The following is a 15,883-nucleotide window of genomic DNA, read 5'->3' on the forward strand; positions in this document are numbered from 1 at the left end:
AAAAAAAAGAATATATAAGGCTTTTAAAGCTTTTATGTCAACAAAATAGACAAATCAAAATAAAATTAAAAATTAGCACCGTTAAAACTAATTTCACAAATAAAAATGAACAATCAATCCGTGGCAACTAGGGGTGGGCAAAATCGGATTCGGGTCGGGTTCAGGTTAACCCGATTGGATTTTGGGTTATTTGGGTTGGGCAAAAATTAATCCGAATAGAACCCGAACTTATAACCCGACTTGATCCAATCTAAATTTAATCAGATTAGATCAGGTTATAAATTCAGATTGAATTCAAGTGGAATTAGGTTGGGTTTAAATGGAATCAGGATGGTTGCTACTTGTTATATACTATAGTTACCATAGATAATTATACATTATCAAAGCTTCAAAAGCAGGCTCTCAACCTCTCAAAAGGGGAGTGACTCGGGTCGAGTTGGAGGCTTAAAGTAGCAGAATGCAGATTGGGTTTCGATCGGCAACAAATTGGTGGCACTTGGCAGTTGGCAGCAGATCGATGGCCACAGACCCGCAGCAGTAGATCGATGGCCACAGACCCGCAACAGTAGATCAATGGCCACAGACCCACAGCAGTAGACGGGTGGACGAACAACAACAAATCCAGGACCAAATCGGGAGCGTGGCAACAGATCGCGGACCGGCAGACGCGTAGCAGCGGACAGGCATGGAGACGCGTAGCAGATCAAACACTTCTTGAGGGTGAGGCTGTGGCTTGTGTGGCCTCCGTTGGCGACTTGGCGTTGGGTGTGAGTGATTGTGTATGTGTTTTGTGTAATAAGGAAAGTTGTGTTTCTGTCTTGTGTGTGTATTTTAAAATGTGAATATGTGTTTGTGTGTATGGCGTAGGAGAACAACTTGGTGTTTGTGTGTATGGCGTTTATGTGCTTAGGTTTAGGTTTATGATTTTTTCTTAAGAAGCCCGATCGGGTTTTCGGATCAAATCGGTTTTACCCGATCGGGTTTCACCATTTTCATCCGATCGGGTTTCCTTTGCGACCCGATCTGATCCGATCCGAACCCGAAATGTTTTAGGTTGGTTTGGGTCGGGTAATTTGCCCACCCCTACCGGGAACGACACCAAAAACTTATTGATATAAATTCAAATGCTATTGGTGTCAATGTGCAAGTGTACACAATAAGTAATATAATGATGAGTATTCAAGATCGTCTCCACAAGGATTGATGTTATCGGATTTACCACAACAATTCTGACAGTGCAGTTTAGATTAAATTAAAATAAAATAATTAAAGAAACTAATAAACTAACTAAATTAAAAATGCAATAAAGGAAATCTTAAATCAAACACAAAGGTGCAAAGGAAATGAGTAGTTGAGTGGTTAAACTCGCTTAATGGTTTAGATTATTTTTCTAATGTTTGGCTCGGTTGCAGCATCTGATACAACACTGGGCATAATCCTTATGTATCCTCAGCTGTCTTATATTAGATATCTTATATCTATATGCAACCTAACAATGACCAATTGTTATGCCAACATAAGATATAACATTACACGCTTAGGTTCTAATTACCCTACAAGGTGAATCCCTAAGTCTAGTTCATCACTAATTTTATATTAAGCATGCCCTTTTAGAATCAAGTAAAACTCAATCTAGGAAACCTAATCTAAAATCAAGTATTGTTCTGATATGTTCCACTAAGACAAACTTTTTTGTGGCCTCTTTTTTAGCTTGTATCATTAAATGGGTGATTAGCCGAAATAATGAATAAAATAAGTTTGACCAAAACAAAGTGCCATAGCAAACATGCATCAACATATAAATTCAGTTAAGGAACCATTAAAGTTATTTATTACTCAACCACAAGTAAATTTACTTCATAAGTTGTGAAAGAAAAGTAAACAACAAAGTTTCAGCCATTAAATACATTCTCATGACTAAAAAGTAAATAAGAAAACAAAAAAAGAATAAGAAGGATTGAGTTCCCGATTGATTTCTACAAATTCTCCTTTTGTGCAGCCCTCAATCTCTCTCTTGGATTCTGTTTTTCTTTTGTTTCTTTGTGGTTTTTCTCTTTGGGTGACGACTCCCCTTATTTTTCTTATGATGTGTGCTTCTTTTATAGTTGAAAATTAGGGTAAACAGAAGCCTAGGGCGCGTATCTTCTAGATTAGGAAACTGCAGATCATAATATTATGAGTATCTCACGTAAAATTTTCTTTGTTGTTATTCTATGATTGCTACAACATTGGTTGCTACACCAACGATTGCTACAACAAAGGCTACAGCAACTGCACTGTTCTATATTTGTTTCAATTCTTCTGTAGCTAAGTTCTTTTCTATATATTGCAAGTCTATTGCAGCAGCATTCCTTCCTTGAAATTTGAGCTTCCAATCACCTACAATTATGCACACAAAATTATTCTAAAACAACGCAATTTATTAAAAATAAACTAAAATGGTTATTCATGCAAAATAAAACTAAAATACAATAAAACATGTCATTTACTCTCTAAGTAATAATGATTTAGTCTAAAAGTACCATGATAACTCTTATTTCATATGAGAAAGACTTGGCAGTAGAAAAAGGCAATAGGTGGAAGAAGAAAAGCATTGCTCTTAAAGCCTCAAAACATGAGAGTGATGAGGAAAGCAAGTTGGATGATGATGAGATGGCTATGGTGGCTAGGAGATTCAGTCCTCCAAGAAAACTAGTGAGCGAAGAAAGTTCAAAGACTTCAATAATCAAAATGAGAAGAAAGAGCCAATCACTTGCTATGAATGCAAGAAGCCCGAACACATACAATCAGAATGTCCTCTTCTCAACAAGCTCAAGAAGAAAGCAATGGTAGCCACATTGGATGACATTGATGAGGAAATAAGTGATGATGAAGAACAACAAGAGATAACAAATCTAGCTCTCATGGTAATCGGGAAAGAATCATTTGATAAACTTGATGAGGTAAGTGATCTTCCAACATATGATGAGCTATATAATGCCTTTAAAGAATTGCATGATGATTGGATAAGAATAGGTAAAAAGAATGCATCCCTTAAAAAGAAAATGCTAGAAATTTCAAATGAAAATGATGCTTTACAAAAATGCAATGATTCATTAAATAAAAAGATTAAAAGACTAGAGTTAGATAATAAAATGTTACACGATTAAGCTGCATCACTTAAGGGTAAACAAAGTTTTGCATATGAGTATGAAAAATCACATGTTGATGAATTGATGATAGAAAATGAATTGCTTAAGAAAAAGATTAATGAAATAGTGTTAAAATTCACAAGTGGTCAAAAGAACTTAGAAAAATTTTTGAGCACTCAAAAATATCATAAGAATTATTTTGTTAAAGCTACATCCACAAGTCATCATAAGATTATATGTCCGTTTTGATTACAATAATGACATATGAAATATAGATGTCCAGTGAAAAGGAATGCATATTTTCTCTGCAGGGTTTAAAGAAGAAGAATAATAAATGGTACTTGGATAATGGTTGGTCAAGACATATGACTGGAAACTATACATGGTTTCCAAGTTTTACCAAAATAAAAAATGGTGGAGATATTTTCTTTGGAGATAATTCAAAGGGAAAGATTCTCGGAATTGGTAATGTTAGTAAAATTTCCTCAACTCTTATTGAAAATGTATGTTTGATTGAAAATTTGAAACACAACTTGATTAGTATTAGTCAATTGTGTGACAAAGGTTATAAAGTTGTTTTTGATAAAACTAGATGTGTTATTGAGAATGCATGTGATAACGAAATTTTGTTTATTGAAAATAGATGTGGTAATGTTTATACCACCATTGACATTGAGTGTGCATTTACTCATGATAAATGTTTTTCTGCATTGCATGATGATGGTTGGCTATGGCATAAAAGACTAAGACATGCAAGCATGGATTTAATTTCAAAGATTTCCAAAAATAATTTAGTTAAAGGTCTTCCAAAAATCGATTTTCAAAAAGATAAAATTTATAAAGCATGCCAATTTGGTAAACAAATCAAAACCTCTTTTAAAAGCAATCATCTTTCTACTTCTAAACCTCTTCAACTACTTCATATAGACTTATTTGGACCTTCAAGATATTCTAACTTTATGCTTTTGTAATTGTTGATGATTTTTCTAGATACACATGAGTATTATTCTTAGCTAATAAGGATGATGCTCTTGATGCTTTTAAAGTATTTTGTGAGAAAAATCAAAATGAAAAAGGGTATGGTATTGTATACTTTAGGAGTGATCACCGTGGAGAGTTTAAAAATCTTGGCATCGTGCATCAATTCTCTTTACTAAGAACTCCACAATAAAATGGAGTTGTTGAGACAAAAAATAGGTTTATTCAAGAAATGGCTAGGACCATTTCGAATGAAAATGAATTACCTAAGTATTTTTGGGCCGAAGCCGTCAACACCACTTGTTACGTTTTAAATTGTGTATTGATTAGACCTTATATTAATAAAACTCCCTATGAGCTTTGCAAAGATAGAAAACCTAACATTGGTTATTTCAAAGTTTTGGATGCAAATATTTTATTTTGAACACAAAATACAATCTTGGTAAATTTGATCCAAAATCTAATATTTGTATTTTTCTTAGTTATTCAAACACAAGCAAAACTTACAGAATTTATAATAAAAGAACTTTGGTTGTGGAAGAATCTCTGCATGTTACATTCGATGAGTCTAACCCTTCCTTTATGGAAAAAGTTGTTGTTGATGATGATGCAGATTTACAATAAGAAGAATCTATAAAAGACAAATAAGATGATACATCACGAGAAAATCAAAAGGAGCAACAAGAAGAAACTGATTTGAAGCAAGATGAAGGTACTTCTCAAACACTCCCCAAGGAATGGAGATATGTTTCTTCTCACCCTTAAGACTTAATTTTATGAGATCCATCACGAGGTGTAACCACTGGATCATCATTTAGAAATACTTGTGAGCACGTTGCATTCCTACCTCAAATTGAACCAAAATCCTTTGCGGATTTGGAAAATGATAAATTTTAGATTATGGCAATCCAAGAGGAGTTGAATCAATTTGAAAAAAATAATGTATGGGAATTAGTTCCTAAGCCGGAACATCAATCCATTATAGGCACTAAATGGGTATTTAGAAATAAAATGGATAAATCCGGTGCGGTTGTAGGAAATAAAGCTAGATTAGTGGCTCAAGGTTACAACCAAGAAGAGGGAATTGATTTTGATGAAACATTTGCACCTGTAGCAAGATTAGAATCCATTAGGATGTTATTATTTTATATCAAATGGATGTCAAAAGTACATTTTTAAATAGTTATATTATGGAAGAAGTGTATGTGAAACAACCCTCTAATTTTGAAAAAGAAAAATTTTCAAATCATGTTTATAAGTTGTCAAAAGTATCGTATGGATTAAAATAAGCACCTAGAGCACGGTATGATAGGCTTAAAAATTTCTTGCTGGATAATAGTTTTTCAATGGGTAAGGCTAACACAACTCTCTTTATTAAGCATAAGAATCAAGATATTCTCATTGTTCAAATTTATGTTGATGATATTATATTTGGATCTACTAATGAGTTTCTGTGCAAGGAATTTTCATCTTGTATGAGTAAGAAATTTGATGAGTATGATAAGATAATTGAAGTACTTTCTTTGACTTCAAATAAAACAAACCGAAGAAGGAATCTTCATCAATCAAGCCAAATATCTAAGAGATTTACCATTAAGCTTGACAATGATGAAAAAGGTAAAGAAATTGATGTCAAAATATATCGAGGTATGATCGGATTCTTACTTTACTTGACTGCTAGTAGGCCTGATACTATGTTTAGTGTATGCTTGTGTGCAAGATTCAATCATGTCCTAAAGAATCTCATTTGCTTGCGGTAAAAAGGATTTTTCGTTATTTGAGTGGAACTATAGATCTTGGCCTTTGGTATCCTAGGGGAACACATATAAACTTAAGTTGTTATGCCGATTTTGCTAGATATAAAGTTGATAGGAAAAGCACTAGTGGAACATGTCACTTTTTATGTCACTTTCTAGTCTCTTGGTTTAGCAAGAAACAAAATTTAGTGGCACTATCAACTACCGAAGCTGAGTATATTGCAGTTGGAAGTTGTTGTGCTCAAGCCTTATGGATGAAACAAACTACCTATTATGTGTGATTAATATCATAAATTTTTCAAAGAATCTTATCCAACACTCAAGAACCAAGCATATAGGGATTAGACATCATTTCTTGAGAGATCATGTTTAAAAAGAGGATATTTCATTGAATTTTGTTTCAACTGAAAAAAACTAGCTAATATTTTCACAAAACCCCTTAATGAAGAACAATTTAAAAAAATTAAACATGAGCTTGGAATGTTGAATGTTGCACAATAGCTTGGCTTTATATGATATTAATCTATTTTGTTGTTTGTGATGAGATTGCTATTAGTTGTTTGAATTGTGTAAATTTGTGAATCATGCATTAAATTGGTCTTTAAGACATTTTGGATCCATGAAATGATTTAGAAATGAATTAATTGTTGACCAAAATTAAAATAGATGTGCAAAATCTTTAGTTAAAGAAAACGGATTGTCATTTATTCAACAAACGAATAACCGTTTTGGGACAGAAGCTAGGAAAATATTTAGGAAGATAATGATTCGCTGACTTCTAACTAACGGCTTGCCATTTTCATAAAACTTTTGGGGTACATTCTTAGTGAGGTTCGCACTCTCTCGGTATAGCAGCAACTTGCATCTCGCTTTAATTCTTTTCAGGAGTTCATCTTAGATCAACAGCAGGAGCTTCGTGATGGTCCGAGGCGCATCCTCACTGCCCTTGGTTTCCCTCCCGCTGAGTCTTTATCGCAGCCACCTCTGTAGTTTACCCTCCTATGTCTTTAGTTTTTCCCTTTCGTTTCGCACATACATTTCTTATCTAATATTTTGGATGATATTATCTGTATATTTTGGATGATTTTATATGTTGGATGGTATTTGGATTGTGGGGTATTCTCTAATTTCACTTGATGATTTTCCTGATTGTGGCTATATGCATGTTGGTTCTATACATGGTTTTGCGTTGTTGGATTGTTGGAGTTGAGAAAATTTGAAGTGGTTGTTGGAGTTGAATTGATATGTGAATATTTGGAAGTGTTTTCAAAATTTGTTGTTTTTTAGGATATGTTCATTTTTATGGGGAGATTCTGCCAAAAAAAAAATTAATCTTTTTTTCTTTTTCACAATAAAGAGGGAGAAATATATCTTTTTGATAAAAACATAATGTTTTTGATAAAAACATGTTGAATACAAAATTGATTTGCAACTTACTAAGGGGGAGCAAAATTGCCTAATCTTGAAATGTTTATAATCATCAAAAAGGGGGAGATTGTTAACTATTTTGTTTTCATAATAATGATTTTGATGATAACAACCATGCTTTAAATTGATAAGTTTGAAAAAATGTTGTTAATTGGATTAATTTTTTAAGCTGTATAATTTTCAAAGCATAGAAAAACCTTCCGGCAATAAATGGCAAACTGTTTATTGAAAACGGCAAACCAATTACATTCCAAAGAGTGAATTTCTAGATAAGGGCAAATCGTTTACAGAAAACGGCAAACCGATTACATTCCAAAGAGCAAATCTCAGATAATGGTAAACCATTTATGGATAATGGTAAATCGATTGTATTCGAGAGAACAAATCTCAAGTAACGGAAAACCGTTTATGGATAACGGTAAACCGATTCCATTCCAAAGAGTAAATCCTAGATAACAGCAAACCGATTATGGATAACGGTAAATCGATAACAATCCAAAAAACAATCATCTTGCAAATGGTAAACTGTTTATGACAAATAGATAATTGACATCTTTGGTCAAGATTCTGGAGCAATAACGGTAATCTGACTTATTGCTAACGGTGTTCCAACAATTTGAATTTTGGTGCAATGGTCACTTGCTCAAGTCAAAACGTCGATCTGACTGGGTGCAAAAAGTCAATAACGGCTAGTTTCAGCTCTATCTATAAAACGTCTCAATCAAACTCAAACAAAAAGTGATTCAACCGTTACCATTGAGTTCGCTATTGAGTATACAACTATTATTGAGCTTCAAACTTGATTGCATTTCATTTTATTTCACACATTAAGCTATCATTTGTAATCAAACACATTTTGTGAGAGAGATTTATTTGTAATCCTTTTTTAAAAATCAAATTGAGAGGTTGTAAGTGTTGGGATACACTTGGGTTAAGAGATTAGGGATAATCTCTTGTTGTAAAGATTCATTGACACCTTGGAAGTCAATTGTAAGAGTGGTTGAAAGCTTAGAAGCTTTCTTAGCGAAATCCTCAAGCCTGGTGAGCTTGGAGGCATGGACGTAGGCACGGTTAGCCGAACCACATAAAAATGATCTATTTTTCTTTACTCTTTTATTATTGTGCTATATCAAATTTATTATTTTTTATTTTATTAAGGCTTTAGATTAAATTGTTGTATGATTTGTTTAGCTTTATTTTTAAAAATCTCAATTCACCACCCTCTTAAGTTGCCTAGTTATTATTTCATCTTCTTGGGGTATGCTAATGGAGTAAAAGGGTCTCGTCTGTGGGATCCCACTGGCCATTGCCTACAAAATAGTCATCAGCAAAGTTGTTATCTTTGTAGAAGATCAACTGCAAATGAGAGATGAAAATGATAGCACTGTGAAGAAAAAGCCAGATATTGTACCGTTATATATGGAAAATAATCCAGAAGATTTAGATTCTTCTAAAGTAACACCGAAGCACGAGGAATAAGAACCAGTCGAGTCCGAGGCCTAAATAATTCGACAGTCAACTTGTGAGAGACGACCGCCAGCGTGGCACTCAAAGTATGTTATAGAGATCAATATTGCATATTGTCTTCTAATAAAGGATGGAGAGCCATCAACTTTCCATGATGCTTTAAATGGTTTAGATGTTACATTGTGGATGACAGCAATGCAGAAAATTGAAGCTCTACAGAAGAATAAGACATGAGAACTTGTACCATTACCACATGAAAGAAAAGCCATTGGGAACAAATGGGTCTACAAGATCAAGCGTGATGGCAATGATTAAACGAAGCGGTATCGTGCAAGATTGGTGGTAAAATGATATGCTCAGAAAGAAGGTATTGACTTCAACGAGATATTTTCTCTGGTGGTTCGACTTACGATAGTCAGAATGGTCTTGACAATGTGTGCTACATTTAACCTACATCTAAAGCAGTTAGATGTGAAAATTGCATTTCTTTATGGAGAACTTAAGAAGAGATATATATGCTCAAATGAGAAGGTTTTGCTAAAATAGGTAAAGAGAACTCAATTTGCAGGTTGAACAAATCTCTATAAGGTCTCAAACAGGTGCCGAGGTATTGGTATAAGTGATTTGATTCCTTCATCATGAGCCTTGGACACAACAGACTCAATTCATACCATTGTGCATATTACAAGAAGTTTGAGGATGATGATTTCATCATTTTGCTGTTGTATGTAGATGACATGTTGGTAGCAGACCCCAATAAAGATCGAGTTTAAGAATAAAAGGCACAGTTGGCTAGAGAGTTTGAAATGAAGGACTTGGGACCAGCAAACAAGATTCTAGGGATATAGATTTACCGAGACAAAAATAACAGGAAGATTTGACTTTCTCAGAAAAATTACTTGAAGAAAATCTTGTGGCGCTTCAACATGCAAGATTGTAAGCCAATTTCTACCCCACTTCCTGTTAATTTCAAGTTATCCTCAAGTATGTGTCCTACCAATGAAGCAGAGAGGAATGAAATGTCTCAAGTACCGTATGCATTAGCGGTGGAAAGTTTAATGTTCGCTATGATATATACTAGACCAGACATTGCACAAGTAATGAGAGCAGTTAATTGATACATGACGAATCCTGGTGGAGAGCATTAGAAAACTATTAAGAGAATTCTGAGATATATCAGGGGAACCTTAGATGTTGCATAATGTTGTGGAGGATCAGAGTTTACTATCAGGGGCTTTGTGGATTCAGATTTTGTAGGAGACCTTAATAAAAGAAAATCCACTACTAGCTATGTGTTTACATTTGTAAGAGCAGCTATAAACTAGGTTTCAAAACTACAGACCATTGTGACTTTATCTACAACAGAAGCAGAATATGTGGCAGCTACACAAATTTGAAAAGAAGCTATTTGGATGCAAATGGTATTGGAGGAGCTTGGGCACAAATAAGAGAAAATTCATATGTTTTGTGATAGTCAGAATGCCTTGTATATTGCAAGGAATCTAGCCTTGCATTCCAGAACAAAGCATATAGAAGTATAGTATCATTTTTTTCGAGAAGTAATGGAAGACGGAAGTGTGGATTTACATAAAATCTATACAAAGGAGAACCTAGCAGATGTTACGACCAAGCCAATCAATAATAACAAGTTTGTATGGAGTAGATCCTCGTGTGGCCTAACAGAAATGTAAGCAATATAACAATGGCGAAACAAAAAGGATGGTGTAGACATATGATTGATTCTCAATCAAATCTCCAAGTGGGAGAATGTCAAGAAAAATTACCTTTAATAAAGAAAGACTCAATAGAATCTTGCCTCAAGTCTTTCGTTAAGGCTGACATTTTATCATAGTTTAATTTATGTTTTTGGGCATTTGTAAAGAAAGACCTAGTAGCACATATCAGTCGTTGCATTTAGTGTCCCCTCTGCCCCCCCAAAGCTTAGGAATTTGCATTAATACGGTAAAATTGGTTAGTAATATAATGTAGGCCACATCGGTATGAAATACAATATTTAAGCGTCCATAAAAAAACTTCAGTTAGAGCAATGTCTATCAATATAATTATTCAAAGATGCAGACTTTTGCATTTTATGGGAGAATGATTAAATACTAGATAATGCCGAAAACAAAACATTGTACCTAACAAAGAATTGTTCCCCATAAAACTCGACTTCAATTTTCCTTATTTAATTTATTGTCGCACTCAATTTTGATGCAATGAAGGTAAAATTTAATGAAGTAAGACTTGTGCTAAAGTATTTGTTCTCTAATCCATCAATGTTTTTGTTGTACCCATGGTGGTAATGACTTAAGCATACGGCCACATGTATAGTGACAACTACCGCTTAAATAGTTTATGCTGCATTTATTAAACTAGAATCAGAATGAAATAGAATCCGAATGGGCAGGAATGGGAATGGGTTGGAATTGAAATGGAGAATGGCAATCAAAATTGGGGGTGGGCATCGGATCGGATTCAGATAAATCTGATCCGGTTCGATCCGATCTGATCCAATCCGAACTAATTCGGATCGGATTCGGATCAATCCGAATCATCCAATCGGATCTGTACTATAAACCAAAAAAAAATTAAATAAATAAGCTAAAGTGCTAAAAAAATAAGTTTAACTCATGTTCGGACTTCGGCCATCGGATCACCAGTACAGTCAGTCACCACTCACCAGTCACCAATTCACACTTCCCATTGTTCACTCACTCTCAGATCTTACATCTCAGTCAAGACTCACAGCACATGTCACAGCCAACTGAGCCAAGTACCAACTCAAACTGTCAAACTGATATTAACAAAAGACATAGGAATCAGCGAGCATGAGCAGCAGAGCAAAAGTAAAATGCCAAAACCAGCTTCATCTCGTCATCCGTCTTGAACCTATTAACGAGTAACGACCATGCCAAAACTCAGTTGCCGCCGGCCTGCTAACATCAATCGACTGGAAGCTAGTCGATTTTGACTGAAACCCAGGCGAACAGAACCCAATTAATCGACCTAAACCTAGCTGAAACCTAGCTGACAGCTACCTCTTCAACCACCGAACTGATCACGTCCAGCGCTGGCCAGTTGCCACGCCAAACGCCGATAATCCACTTCCACTATTCCCGAGCACCTAGCAACTTTATTCATGGTAAGCAATTAAACCCGACCCATGACAATTGAAAGTTAACACAACTCACTTAGAATTTCATGCTTCTTTTCGACTTTTAGGGTTTTTTTAGTTGCATTGCGGCCTTGCGGGTAAGTTGGTAACTGCTTGGAAAATGCCCCCAAATGGTTTGGGCCAAACCCGAGAGCAAGCAGCTAACTGCTTACAAACTGCCCCCAAACCCGAGAGCAAGCGGCTAGCCGCTTTCTCACGGGTTTAAGGTTTTTTCTTCCCCTTTCTCTTGCTTTCTTCAACCTCTCTCCATTCTCTCTCAAGGCCTAACACATCTGTATCTATGCAATTTGTTTGAAACTTGGAAATTAAAAAAATTATTGTTCTTGAATTATTCTGTTTTGATGTATGATTATTCATTTGTAATATTAGTTGAGAAAGACATGAATATGTATTGATGTAAAATTCAAATTTATTAATTATTAAATAATCATCATTATTTAATGTATGATTATTCATTTATAACATTAGTTTATTAATTATTAATAAACTAAGGAACAATATCAATTCTTTAAAATTAAAAATTCAACTTCATACCGTACATTGTGGTAGTAGAATTATTTTATGATAAGTTAATGTCATTAATTGCTTTATTTCCAAATAATAATTTAATGAATGAATTTGTATAGCTAGTAAGCTAGGCTGAAGAGATTATATATAGTCAAAAGTTATATTTATTTTTTAGTTGAAAATTCATAAATGGAAGTTACAGAACAATGATGATTGATTTGATTTTTGTATTTTCAGATGACTGGACATTCAAAATCAAATTCCAATGATGATGATGAAGTTGAAAGTGTACAAGTACCCACAGAAAAGACAAATACAAGGCGGAAGAATTCAACTTAGAGACGACCAATGAAGAAAAGATCTGAGACATGGAATCATTACACTGTACTTGAGGACAATCAATATAAAGCAAAGTGCAACTGTTGTGGCAAGATATATCAGTGCCATTCTAGGTTTGATGGGATTAGCAATGTGGGAACTCATTTAAAAGTATGTGAAGCATACTTGAACGTGAAGCGAGAGCAAGATGAAAGACAACAAAAATTGGCAGCCGAGAGTGGTGAAGGAAATGCAAGTAATATGGTTTTGGCCAAAGGATGGAGTCAAGAAGCTTGTAGAAGGGCAGCCAGTAAAATGATTATCTTGGGTGAGTTGCCGCTTAATTTTGTTGATAACAAAGGGTTTAGGCATTTTTGCAATGTAGTTATTCCTCAGTTTATTAGGCCATCTCGGAGAACTATTAGTAGAGATGTTATGGATATGTTCTTGGAAGAAAAGGAAATTTTGAAGAGTTTGATATGTAAGAATAAGCATAGAGTGTCTCTTACAACTGACATATGGACTTCAGTTCAGAACATGAGTTATATGGTAATCACAGCTCACTTTATTGATAGTGATTGGTGTTTACATAGGAAGATTATTAGTTTCAGCGTGATTGAAGACCATAAAGGGAAGTCGATTGGCAAAAAGATTGAGACTTGTTTGATTGAATAGGGAATAGAGAGGGTGTGTGCTATAACTGTTGATAATGCATCGGGCAATGATGTTGCTATTGATTATGTGAAGAACCAAATGCTTATGTGGAAGAATGTTGATGCACTTGTGTTGCGGGGTGATTACATGCATGTGCGTTGTTGTGCACATATCTTAAATTTGATTGTCACTGGGGGTTAAAAGAGTTGCATGCCTCAGTTGTCGGTATTCGGAATGCTGTGAAGTATGTAAGACCATCCACTTCGAGATTAAAAGCATTTAAACAGTGTGTAGATCATGTGAAAGGCCCTAATGGAACTGTGGTTTTGGATTGTATCACTAGGTGGGAATTCCACTTATTTGATGTTGATGACTGCTTTGAAATTTCGGGAGGCATTTGAGAGGATGGCAGAAGTGGATAAACCGTATGAAGCATACTTTAGAGAGGAAGAAAATGGGAAAAAAGGGTGGGGCCACCTGAGCTTGAAGATTGGGAACATGCCGAAAGAATTGTGAGGTTTTTAAAGATCTTTTATGATGCTACATTGACTTTTTCAGCCTCTTTGAGTGTCACTTCTAATCTTTGTTATGATACAATTGGCTTAATCGAGAATTCATTTAGTGCATTAGAAAAAAGCAAAGATGTTTATGTGCATTTGATGGCTTCTAGTATGAGGGAAAAATATGACAAAATTGGGAGTGCACGGAGAAAATCAACATAATCTTGATTATTGCCTCAATACTTGATCCACACTGCAAAATGGATTTTACTAAACATATTTTTAGTATGATATTTTCCGATGATAGTGCGAAGATTGAATAAATGGTCGCGGTGATGAAAGACTTTTTGAATTCACTTTTTGATGCATATAGTGGATGGAACTCCTCACCACCATTGCCTAGTAAGAGTTTTTGTAGTGGCAGTGCCAGTGGTGGCGATGGCGGTTCTAGTTCTTCTCCGCACCTTATAGATGACTTGGATCGGCAACAAGGGTACATAATAGAACATGGTGATGATACTTTACGAGTTGCTCGCCCTTTTCTTGGATATGCTAAGAAAGTTTTAATTCAAAACGAGGGCAAGCTTGTGACGAACGATGTGGAAAGATACTTACTTGACCCGATTGAAGATTCTAGTAATGATAAACTAAAAATTTTATTATGGTGGAAGGTGAACGGGTTGAAGTATCCGATATTGTAGAAAATAGCAAGGGATATCCTTGCAATTCCGGTATCCACTGTGGCTTCGGAGTTCGCCTTCAGCACTGGGGGTCGTATCATTGACGAATATAGGAGTTCTTTAACTCCCACTATGATTGAAGCATTGATTTGCACTGAAAATTGGTTGCAGTCTAAACTTTTTGCCACTCCTATCTATGACCTTAATCAAGAGTTGAAAGATCATATAATACCTTTTAAATTTATTATAACACATTTTTTATATTACTCATGCACTAATTATAATTTATTATTTTTTTTTCATTTTAAAGAGTATGTACAATCACAAGCTTCAGCAATTACAACGATGGGTGCTAGTATTCGTCATGATATTTGAATAGGTAAGGTAACTCTTAAATTTAATAAATCTTTTGGTTTCAAGGTATTATATTTATAATTGTTTTACTTTTGGTTTTAAGTCAATTGTAACATGATAATTGTTTGTGATCTTATGTTAGGAAAATTGAAGTTGGTAGTTGGAAAGCAAAAGTTAAGGACTCATCAAAGTGTGTTGTGAGTTTAATTTGATGTTATTGTACTTTTGGTTTGAGGAACTTGTAGTCTATCTAAATGTTTTTGGATGATAATTTTTATTTTGGTTTATTTTATTGTTGGATGATATAATGATAATATTTATTTTGTGATTTTGTGTTGTTTATTTATTTGGAAACTTGGAGAAATATTTAATTGTTTATTTTGTGTTGTTTGTTGGGAGACTTAGAGTAATGTTTATTTTGTGTTGTTTACTTGGAGACTTAGAGTTGGAGCAAAGTTTATTTTGTGTTGTTTATTTAGAGACTTGGAGCAATGTTTATTTTATGTTGCTTATTTGGAGGCTTGGACTTGGAGTAATGTTTATGCACCTAACTTGTAAGAGCATTACTAATTAAATGAAATGGGAGTGTTTGTACAAAATGAATGCATATGAGAATATAAATAGGTCGTTGATTATAAATTATTAGATTATTAGATTTGATTACTTAAATGTTTTCATTTTAATGGTTTATAACTTTATATTTTTTTTATTTTTGTGAATGGAAACTTTGCTTCGGTTTGTTTTCTTGGTATATGTCAATGCCATATTGTCAAGGAAACAATACAATATAGATTGTCATTTGTTAGCTTGTTTTCATTTTTTTTTTTATGGTTAGTAAGTTTTCATTAATTATAGATTTCATAATTTTTTGTGAGAATTGTGAAAAAGGTCCAAATCTGATTTCAATCCGAATTAATCCGAATCCAAAATA

This window comes from Citrus clementina, unplaced genomic scaffold, assembly GCF_000493195.1.
Source record: "Citrus clementina cultivar Clemenules unplaced genomic scaffold, Citrus_clementina_v1.0 scaffold_5, whole genome shotgun sequence".
Classification (NCBI taxonomy): Eukaryota; Viridiplantae; Streptophyta; class Magnoliopsida; order Sapindales; family Rutaceae; genus Citrus; species Citrus x clementina.